This window comes from Heterodontus francisci, chromosome 29 (assembly GCF_036365525.1).
Source record: "Heterodontus francisci isolate sHetFra1 chromosome 29, sHetFra1.hap1, whole genome shotgun sequence".
NCBI classification, from domain to species: Eukaryota; Metazoa; Chordata; class Chondrichthyes; order Heterodontiformes; family Heterodontidae; genus Heterodontus; species Heterodontus francisci.
The window spans coordinates 22,209,813-22,221,262 of record NC_090399.1 but is presented as its reverse complement, the minus strand read 5'-3'; the positions used below and the strand labels follow the sequence as shown (position 1 = coordinate 22,221,262).

At 47.7% G+C, this 11,450-nt stretch overlaps 2 long non-coding RNA genes across 2 annotated transcripts; one reads left to right on the top strand and one right to left on the bottom strand.

Moving 5' to 3' along the window:
- Positions 1 to 1,385: 1,385 nt before the first annotated feature.
- LOC137346186 (uncharacterized) lies at positions 1,386 to 7,700 on the bottom strand. Its single transcript, XR_010968673.1, has 3 exons — positions 6,882 to 7,700; positions 4,626 to 4,803; positions 1,386 to 1,585 (listed from the first exon to the last, which is right to left on the bottom strand). It is a non-coding gene; the product is annotated as an uncharacterized lncRNA (long non-coding RNA).
- Positions 5,834 to 8,099, top strand: LOC137346185 (uncharacterized). Its single transcript, XR_010968672.1, has 3 exons — positions 5,834 to 5,942; positions 6,690 to 6,754; positions 6,950 to 8,099. It is a non-coding gene; the product is annotated as an uncharacterized lncRNA (long non-coding RNA).
- Positions 8,100 to 11,450: the final 3,351 nt, after the last annotated feature.

Genomic DNA, 11,450 nt, shown 5'->3' with positions numbered 1-11,450 from the left:
GATCCTCCAAATGATAACATCCAGGAACGACCTTATCGAAGCTGGGCACTGGCACATCATCACATCCTCAGGACAAGGACAAATTACCTTCAAATGTCAGAGATACAATGCCAGAGATGCTGAAGGATGTCATGTGAAATGGTTACAGAAATTTGTAGTATCCTGTAGCATGACCTGTGGCTGCTTGGCTTCGATGTAAATCCCATGCCAGTTGCCCTCAAGGTGACTTCTGCACTCAATTTTTTTTTCAGTGGCTGCTTCCAAGGATATTAGGGTGACTTACATCTGCCTACAAGCATCAAAGAGGTGACCAATGCCCTTTCTCGACTTGCCAATGATCTCATCTACTTACCTGTAATCGAGGACAACCAGCCTTTGGCGCCATCGCTGGCTTCCCTGGAGTGCAAGGGCTGATCAACTGTAGTTATGTGGCTATTAGAGCTCCCTGGAACCACCCTGCTGTCTTTGTTAATCATGAAGGCTTTCACCCTTTATACATACAGCTGGTTTGCGACTGCAGGAGAGGAATCATGCATGTTTGCACATATTTCCCAGGGAGCTGTCACGACTCCTACATTTTGAGGAACTCCCAGTGCCAGCAGTTTTTGAGGAACTGGCCAAAGTGGGCAGGTGAATGAGCAGGTTACCCACTTTGTACATGGTTGATGACACCAGTACATCATCCCCAAAGGGTTGCTGAAGAGAGGTACAATACCGCACAATACCTTTCCTCAGAACAGACCTGAAACATTAACTCTGCTTCTCTCTCCACAGATGCTGTGAGACCTGTTGAGTATTTCCAGCACTTCCTGTTTTTATTTCAGATTTCCAGCATTTGCAGTATTTTGCTTTCATTTTATCATTGTCTACTGTGCATGGCACAACCTTGCAACTTTCTGCAGGCGGAGGGACAGGAGGAACACCAGTCCTCCTCAGATGAGGATGACTATGAAGAGGGTGAGGAGGAGGACGACAATGATAACTATGCTGTCATCGATATTAGGGCCATGGAGAGACATGCAAAGGACATCAAGGAAAACTTCATTTATGCACATTTCAGCCAGCAATAAGCCACATCATCAAGGAACGTTGGGAAGAGAAACATAACAATTCCCCACAGAAAATCACTTTTGCATGAGATCTTATTCTTCACTGCAATCTGAACGAAACATTGCTGCACTTTCACGTGATTTCACACCTAACCTCAGGCATCTCTGACAATATTTTCCACATGGCTTTGCTGCACATCCAGCAGACAACAGAGGATCATCATGTGTGGGGCTGAGCAGGGGCCTAGTCCTCAGCAGTCCTCCGATTGTCAGGGGACCCAGCTGGCACATGCTCCCTCAGCTGCTGGGATGTGCACACCAGCTTGTGACCCAAATTCTAATCGTAGAAAAAAAAAACCCAACCCCGTACACCTCCCCCCCACCACCCGCCCCCGTGGACCGTGTGGATGTATCTGCGCTGGTGGGGGTAGAAGAAGAGGCAGGTGGCAGTGTACCCTCTAGGACATTGACTTCATCGTTCTCCCCAGAGGAGGATTCTTGGGCTAAGCAGTGTTCTGCTACTTGAGCGCAGGCACCTGCAGTGGAGACACAAACAGAGGCACTTTGAGCATGTGCTTCTCGTGAGTTCACACAATTTCCTTCAGTTTCCACATATGGCTCCACGAGCAGAAGATGCCACATCATCCTGACACATTGTGGCTCCTGCCTCGCCTTCTCTACTTGCCCTGCCTCCCTCTTCTCTTGCGGTCTCTGACGCCTGCTCCTCAGCCGTGATCAGCAGCCTTATGTCAGGGACCCTTCCTCCCATTCTATCACACTCATGCTGGTTGTGTCTTCATCTATCCTGCAGCAGACATTGCAGATTTAATGACATGGCAAATAATGCAGGACTATTGCATACTTTCATCAACATCACTTATCTGCATTGGTTTTCGCATGGCACATCCAGTCACATAAACAATGTCAGTCTTCATCTTGGTGCAACATCATTTAGTGAATGGTACCAAGGCTGCTCATGCATTCCGCTGCATTCCTTGTGTACATGGAGCCAGGGCGGAAAACAATGGAGCTGCTTTGCCAGAACCACTTACCCTCGCCGAGCTGAACAAGTCATTGATTCGCTTACAACATTGCACCCAAGTTCTATGAGTGACCCCACGGTGCGAGATCTCTGCTGCTACCTCCACCCAGGCTGCCTTGGTGAGGTGGGAGGGTCTTCGCACTCCACCTGCAGGGAAGAGGATCTCCCACCTTTCCCTGAGGGCCTGGAGGAGAATCTGCAGGGAGGCATCGCTGAACCATGGTGAGGCGGGGGGCGGGGGTGGAGGGAACACTGCCGGCTGGCTGCCATGTGATGCACTGTGGCTGCAGGTAAAATAAATGCTGTAAAGTTGGTGGTAACTTTCACAAAATAGGGGAGTCAAAAACATTTTGATTTAAGTAAAATCTTCAATTTCAGTTAGTCTGAAGATACTTACACGGCAGGAAGGCTGCTGCCCCTTGAGGCTGCAAGGACAGAATGTTTTATATCTGGGGCAGTGGTGCTTGGGACAGAGATGACTGCCAGGGTGAGAGTGTAATGGTTTTAGTGGGGATTGTGAAAGGTGTTGGTGAGGGTGCAGTGAAGCAAATCAGTAGCTGTAAAAACATCATGGTGAACGGAGGGCCAAAGCCTCGACAGTTGGGATTTTGAAAGTTAAATTGTGTGAATTGGGGGATAGTTTTTTTTTCTAGGGGAGGATACAGAAGGAAATAGGGTTGGGACGTGGAAGGGGGCAAGGGTGGAGAGTGATACAAGAAAGTGATCAGAGACGGCCTTATCTGTGATTGATACAATGGGAATAACAAGAGCACATGAGATAGGAAGGTTAGTGGAGTGACTGTGAATATGGGTTGAGGAGTTTATATAAAGGGAGAGATTACAGGAGGATAGGAGTGCAGTGAACTCAGAGGAGAGAGAGCATACTGAATTGAGATGGAGGTTGAAAGCGCTGGGGATGAGAAGTCACTCGGTGCAGAGGCTGAGGGAGGAAAGCTGTGAAGATATCTCAGTGAGAACATTTTTATCATACTTAGGTGGGCAGTAGACGATGAGGATTTCGAATGAGGTGCAAGGGGTAGAACAAGGTGAGATTCTCAAAGGAGGAGAAAGTACCAGAGGAGTAAAGGGTCAGGCCGAAGTGTGATTTGGTGATAAGAGCCACACAGCCACTGTGACGGCCTTGGCAGGGCAATTGGTGAAAGGTGTAGCCAAGCATGGAGGCTGCATAAGGGGGAAGGTATCATCACCACTCAGACAGGAGAGCGGGATGGGGCAGTTGGGGTTGCTTCTGATAATGAGCCAGTGCCGAATGCCTCAGTCGATCCTTCGGAGGATGCCAAGAGAGGCACGCAGTGAAGTTGTAGGCTTTTCTAAAAAGGAGTCAAAATTGGGATGGCGGCAGGAGAGTAAGAAAGTCGAGGAGTATTGAAGGGTTAAGGTAGGGATTTGGGAGAGCAGAGTACCTGAGAGAAATGACTTGAAAAAAGGACTTGCATTTTTCTATGGCTTTTCAAGACCACCAGATATCTCAAAGCACTTTAACAGCAAATGGAGTAGTTTTGAAGTTTAGTCACTGTTGTGACAAATGAAACACAGCGGCAATTTGCATACAGTAAATTCCCATAAACAGCAACATGATAATGACCAGATAATCTGTCATTGCCATGTTGATTCAGGGATAACTGTTGACCATGAAACCAGGAATAACTGCCCTGCTCTTTGGGATCTTTTACATCCACAAAAAGAGGCAATTTGGGCCTTGGTTTAACATCACATCTGAGGGTGTAACATTCCCAGTACAGCACTGTTAAACTTGATTAATATCCTCACATGGGTCTTGAACCTGAATGTTGTGACTCAGAGTGCTACTAATTGAGCCACAGCTAACATTCAAGGGGAATGAAAAAAGGCATGACAACAGGAGAGAGGGGTCTAGGAGGGGTCAAGAGAAAATAACTTAAAAAAGGGAGAAAAAATGGAAATAGATGTGATGGGCTCAGGTCCGGAATGGCAGCCAAACTGGGCACATGAATGGACACAGGGAAAATTAGGCCCAGTTGCATAGTCATTACATAGTCAGATACATAAAAATAAATAGGAGATATAGAGCAGACACTGGAGGGAGTCCAGAGTTAAACTCAGAGGTCCTATGGGAAAATGTTGACATATGAGGGTGGAGTCAGCATGAAGCATTGACGGACTGGTGTCCAAGTTTGGAGATAGGTGTGATGAGTGAAGTGTGGTTATGGTTGGCACCCTTCCATCTCCGAAAGATGATGGACACGCAGCAAACAATCCATTTAGGTGGGATGTCTTCTCTTGGTGCACCTTTGCTGATGGCTGTGAAGGCCAATCCTTGAGAGGCAGGTTCTGCCACAAGTGCTGCACGTGAAGCTGTCAAGTGACACTGTGAGTTGTTGGTTTTGATGTTGGCGCCTCTTGCCAAGCTGCTGTAGCCACTGTTTATCTGGTAGTGCACACCAGTCTAGTGGATGTGTCGCCATCTCCCTCCTTCGCCACCTAGTGACTCCCAGATGTGATAGTCAATATTTAGGGCTTCATGTCACACTTACAAGCATCCTTGAAATGGGGCTTTGGGCGCCCCATTGGTTGTCTGGCCCTGGCGACCTCACTGTATGGAATGACCATCTCAGATTGACTACCCAGGGTGTAGTCGCTGGAGGGTTCAGGGGATGGAGGTGGCAAACCGGAGGCAGGAAGTGGTGACCAGGAGCTGAAGCCTTTGCACACCTGGAGGACAAAATCACACCTATGTTTGGAAAGTGTATTAGTGCAATATAAAGCATCAGTAATTATTAAGACAATAAATGAGGGTATTAGGAATGAATAGAAGGAAGACAGACTGTTATATTTATTTAGAACTGGATGAGTCCTGGAAATGTTGGATGGAACTGAATCTACCAAACAGATTAAACAATGATATTTCCAAGTCTGAGACTGATAGCTTTGTCTGAGGTTACGGTATCAAAGGATGTGCAGCAAAGGCAGTAAAGGCAGTAAGTAAGATCCCGATCAGCCAGGATCTAATTGAATGGAGGGACATTCTGGTCACCACACTATAGGAAGGATGTGATTGCACTGGAGAGGGTGCAGAGGAGATTCACCCAGGATGTTGCCTGGGCTGGAGCATTTTAGCTCTGAAGTGAGCCTGAAAAAGCTAGGGATGTTCTCCTTGGAGCACAGAGAAGGCTGAGGGGGACCTGATTGAGGTGTACAAGATTATGAGGGGCATTGATAGGTTAGATAGGAAGAAACCTTTTCCCTTAACGGGGGGTGGGGGGGGGGGGGGTGCGGGGTGCGGTCAAGAACCAGGGAGCATAGATTTAGGCTAAGGGGTAGGAGGTTTAGAGGGGATTTGAGGAAATATTTTTTTCACCCAGCGGGTGGTTGGAATCTGGAACGCACTGCCTGAAGTGGTGATGGAGACAGGAACCCTCACAATATTTAAGAAGTATTTAGATGAGCACTTGAAACGCCGTAGCATACAAGGCCACGGGCCAAATGCTGGAATATGGGATTAGAATAGTTAGGTGCTGGATGGCCGGCACAGACACGAAGGGCCCGTTTCTGTGGTGTATAACTCTGTGACTCGATAACAGACTGGAGGGGCCGAATGACCTTCTCCTGTTGCTGTGTTCTCTGTGCTATTGGACATGTACAACATAGATTTGAGCAGGCAATGAACTGAAAACAAAACTGGAATAGCCTTGGCTAACTCGCACCTTGTGGGAGGAGCAGACTCAAGTATAAAGCGTCTCAGGCTGAACTCTCCGACCCTGGCTGCTCTCTCTCTCTCTCTATAGCGGCAGCTCAGTGCAGCCCTGGTCGGTTCCAGCTTCACAAACTCCAGATTTATTCCGGCAGTTGGGGTGAGTCATTTTACTTTCAAATACTGAACATTGACGCCAGATGTGAGAGCTGGAATTTCTGTCACAGACTGGCTCAGCATTTAGCGCCGTGCAGGCGGTTGGAGCCGCGGGTTTAATGATATTTATACTGTTGTGTAACCGAGTGAAGAATCAGTGTTTGAGGACAGTCAGGGGATGGTGCAATTGCACAGAACTGTGGCATTCACTTCATTTAACTTAAAATCATTGAATAAGTGTGTCCATGACTGAATGTATTTCACTGCATTATTTACAGGGTACGGAAAACGGAGACAGATCTTTGGAAATTAATTGTCGGATCATTTAAATACAAAAATGAATCAAATAATTTCTGTATAAAGTATTCTCTGATCGTTCTGTACCAAGTGACCTCCTGGGAATGTGGATTTTCTGATTGGAAAAGTAAGCAAACTCAGAGGATTGAGCAAGTTAGTCCAAACAAGTTTCTGCGGCTGGAAACAGTTTTAAAAATTGGAGAATGTGGACACAGCTGTTCTTCGCAAAGCACCTTCTGTTTGCACTCGGCTATCTTGTTCCTAAACGTGGCAGATTGAGAGGGAGCCAGTGTGTGCGGATGGGAGAGCTAAGGACAGAAAGAAAAAGGACAGAATGAGAGAGGGAGAGACAGAGAAACAGACACAGAACGAGATATAGACAAATAACGAGGAGGGAGAGAGAGTGAATGTGTTTAAGACAGAGATAGTATTAACATTTAGTAATTTATTCCAGATAAAAAGAATGGCGCCAAGAAGAAATTCCGGAAATCGCAGATTGGAAACCCGGATTTGGAAAACGTAAGATATTACCAGGAATTGTATCAACAGCTAAACTGCACAAACCTTCATCTTTCTGGGGGTTGGAAGTTGTGATTGGAGCTCAGTGAATTTAATGTATTTTAATTACTATTGAAATATACTGGACCATTGATGTTAAGTAGGAAGAATATCAGTCCTTGATTTCCCACCCACTAATATTCCACCCTCTTTCAGGTTTCGCGAGCTGTTCCTGGCAGTCAGTGTCTCCGCTTTTTTGGATCGCTGCATGGAAGAGAAATATGGAAAGGCGAAGCTGTCAAACTGTTAGACGGGGTGGAAACCGTGACTCATGATATGCGGGATTGTACCCACACACCAACCCCGAGAAAGCAAAGGGAAAGGTTAAGAGTAGGAGGGGGGAAAGTACACGTTAATAAGAGCGAGTTTGTTGAGAGTGGTGAGGTCAGTGGGCCAAATTCTGCGAAGGAGAGACTGAGAAACAGAGAGGAGGCGGTTCAGAGCTGAAAGAACCCACTGGGGTTTGGGGCGGAGAGTGTGAAGCGGATTTACCCGGGCCCATCAGTAACAGCACTGAGCGTCTGAGCAATCCTTACCAGGGAGTTTGTGGTGTAACATATGCAGGTATACATCAAAGTGCTGGAAATCGGAAAGAAACAAAATGTTGGAAACATTCAGCAGGTGGAGACAGAAACAAATTGACCTTTGGTCAGAACACATTGGAGAGGATAGAAGTAAAATGTATTTGAATGTGTAAAATGTGCAGAGAGGACATCTTGCTACTGCCTCATAGTAAACAAGAGTAGAGTGCAGATTAGAGAAAACCAGGGAACAGCGACAGGGGAGCCGTGTTTGTGTTTGTGTGTGTGGATACATTCCAGTATAGAAGCAGTGGGCGCGGTTTCTGAACCCATACCGTTCTGATGGAGGGTCGCTGACCGAAACGTTATCTCTGGCCAGAGATGCTGCTGAGTATTTTCAGCATTTCTTGTTTTTATTTCTCAATCCAGAAATTGCGTGCATTTACCTGCAATTCAAATTTTTCTATCCGCCTCTGTTCACAACAGTTTCTTTGTTGTTGTTGTTGTGTTAATCGTCTCAAATGACTGTATTTTAAAAAGTAAAGTTTCAATACGCCACCTGTCAATTTCTGTACTGGATGCACGTGCAAAAAAGTATCCTGCACCGGATGTAGGACCGAGCTGGAAAAGTATGTTTAAAAAAGGATATGGAATGTGCAGCGCCAGGGAGATTCATTCTCCGTTTTAGGAGACATGACAACCTGAAGGACAACATAGTATGTAGACTGCTTGATGACTTTAATCCCTCCCACTCGATGTGCAAATAAAGCTGGTTGTTTCTGAAACTGCTCTTCAGATTGCTTTTTTGACAAGATCATCTGGAAGAGGCCCCCTGCCGGGGAGGGGGAGCAGGGGAGGCTCCCTGCCGGGGCAGGATGGTCACTGCTGGAGTAAAGACTCACTGCTGGGGGCGAGAGGTTCACTGCTGGAGGAGAGGGTCACTGCTGCAGGGAGAGGGTCACTGCTGCGGGGAGAGGGTCACTGCTGCAGGGAGAGGGTCACCGCTGCGGGGAGAGGTTCACCGCTGCGGGGAGAGGTTCACTGCTGCGGGGAGAGGTTCACTGCTGCAGGGAGAGGGTCACCGCTGCAGGGAGAGGTTCACTGCTGCAGGGAGAGGGTCACTGCTGGAGGGAGAGAGGTCACTGCTGGAGGAGAGGTTCACTGCTGGAGGAGAGGTCACTGCTGGAGGAGAGGGTCACTGCTGGAGGAGAGGGTCACTGCTGGAGGAGACGGTCACTGCTGGAGGAGAGGTTCACTGCTGGAGGGAGAGAGGTCACTGCTGGAGGAGAGGGTCACTGATGGGGGGAGAGAGGTCACTGCTGGAGGAGACGGTCACTGCTGGAGGAGATAGTTACTGCTGGAGGAGAGGTTCACTGCTGGAGGGAGAGAGGTCACTGCTGGAGGAGAGGGTCACTGATGGGGGAGAGAGGTCACTGCTGGAGGGAGAGAGGTCACTGCTGGAGGAGAGGGTCACTGCTGCGGGGAGAGGGTCACTGCTGGGGGAGAGAGGTCACTGCTGGAGGAGAGGGTCACTGATGGGGGGAGAGAGGTCACTGATGGAGGAGAGGGTCACTGATGGGGGGGAGAGGGTCACTGCTGGAGGGAGAGAGGTCACTGATGGAGGAGAGGGTCACTGCTGGAGGAGAGGTTCACTGCTGGAGGGAGAGAGGTCACTGATGGAGGAGAGGGTCACTGATGGGGGGAGAGGGTCACTGCTGGAGGGAGAGAGGTCACTGCTGGAGGGAGAGAGGTCACTGCTGGAGGAGAGGGTCACTGCTGGAGGGAGAGAGGTCACTGATGGAGGAGAGGGTCACTGATGGGGGCAGAGGGTCACTGCTGGAGGAGAGGGTCACTGCTGCAGGGAGAGAGGTCACTGCTGGGGGAGAGGGTCACTGCTGGAGGGAGAGAGGTCACTGCTGGAGGAGAGGGTCACTGCTGGAGGGAGAGAGGTCACTGCTGGAGGAGAGGGTCACTGCTGGAGGGAGAGAGGTCACTGATGGAGGAGAGGGTCACTGATGGGGGCAGAGGGTCACTGCTGGAGGAGAGGGTCACTGCTGGAGGGAGAGAGGTCACTGATGGGGGGAAAGGGTCACTGCTGGAGGAGAGGGTCACTGCTGCAGGGAGAGAGGTCACTGCTGGGGGAGAGGGTCACTGCTGCAGGGAGAGAGGTCACTGCTGGGGGAGAGGGTCACTGCTGGAGGGATAGAGGGTCACTGCTGGAGGAGAGGGTCACTGCTTGGGGGAGAAGGTCGCTGCTGGGGGAGAAGGTCACTGCTGGGGAGAGAATTGAACTTAAAAGGAATTTCCCATTTTCAAGAGGGCAGTGAGAAAGGGAATTCAGCAGTAACCTTCCTATTTGAGATACTCAGCTTCTACTTCACAACTCGAGCCGGCAAACCCTGTTCACAAACTTAAAAGCACTGGTGCTGAGACGGATGGTAACTCTGGCGCCCCTCCCTGGCTGTCAGGAGACTTGTCATGTTGATATCACTGGAGAATATGTTCAACTGGCAAGAAACAGTGGTGGAATTAATTTTGTTTCCTTGATGTGGATGAAATATGTAGATTGTCTTTTAAAGTGTCACAATCAATAGATATGCCTAATTATGTATTTATAAATGTCAACATAGCGATGAAAGAAAGCGGCACTAGAAAAAAACTGCTGATTCCACTCAGATTTTCTGCCTTCTCATCTTTAACCATTCACCAATTCCACCATGATACACTTATATATGATTAAAATGTTGTAGAGTCATATCTTGGATCATTGGAAAAATTGAAAAAAATAAGATAAGTTTGAATCTGTACACAATGGAGTCATTTGGCCAGTTCAGATGTGATCTGTTTGCTGAGTGAGGATCATTTCCTGGTGTTATTCAGCACTATTATTCTGAAGATGTTCAGAAATGACTTAGATTGTATCTGTCTACATCTCCAGAAGTTTAGTACATAATCTGTCTCTGACATTCTACAGTATTTGGCTATTTCATTTCCTTTGGCATCTGTAGAAATTAGGCAGACTGATGGAGACAGATCTTGGAAATCTTTTTGGCTCAATCCCAGCCTTTGCCCCGGATGGAGTTTTTAAAGATTTAAATTACTCTCGAGCATTGATTGTTCTGTGATGGAAAGTTGCTGGGATGATCTCTACATCTACGTGTGCTGATCCCATCTGGTGAAGTAATGCACGTTCCAGGAATCAATTCGATTGCTGTATTATATCATACAATCTCACTTCACATTACACATGGGTGTTCTTCCCCTGTTCATCAGACCTTCTAATCGTCTGAATGCGGTGTGCAATGTGGCCAAACCCAACAACAACAACAACTTGTAATTATGTAGCACCTTTAACGTAATAAATATCCCAAGGTACGAGAGGCATTATCAGAACAAAATATAACACCAAGCCACATAAAGTTGTTAGGGATGATGATTAGAAGTTTGATCAAAGAGGTAGGTTTTGAAGAGCATCTTAAAGGAGAAAAGTGAGGTTGAGAGGTGGAGAGATTTAGGGAGCAAATTCCAGAGCTTAGGGCTCAGGCAGCTGAAGGCACGGCCACAAATGGTGGGGCGATTTATACTGGGGATGCTCAAGACGCTGGAATTAGGGGAATGCAGATATCTTGGAGGATTGTGGGGGTGGACGGGATTACAGAGATCGGAAGGAATGAGGCCATGGAAGGGTTTGAAAATAAGGATGAGAATTTTAAAATGAAGCGTTATTTAACCAGGCGCCAGTGTAACTCAGCAAGTACATGGGTGATGGGTAAACAGGGTTTGGCGCAAGTTAAGACACAGGCAGCAGATTTTCAGATAACCTCAGGTATACAGAGGGTAGAATATGGGAGTATGACCAGGAGTGCATTCGAATAGTCAAGTCCAGAGATAACAGAGGCATGGATGAGTGTTTCAGTAGTAGATGAGCTGAGCCAAGGGCAGTGACAGGTGGTGCTATGGAGGTGAAATAGGCGGCTTTAGTGACAACATGGATATATGGTTGAAAGCTCATCTCAGAGTCAAATATGACACTAAGGTTGCAGACAGTCTGGTTTTGCATCAGACAGTTGCCAAGGAGAGGGATAGAATGAGTGTCAAGGAATAGAGTATGTGGCAGAGACCCAAGGCAATAGCTT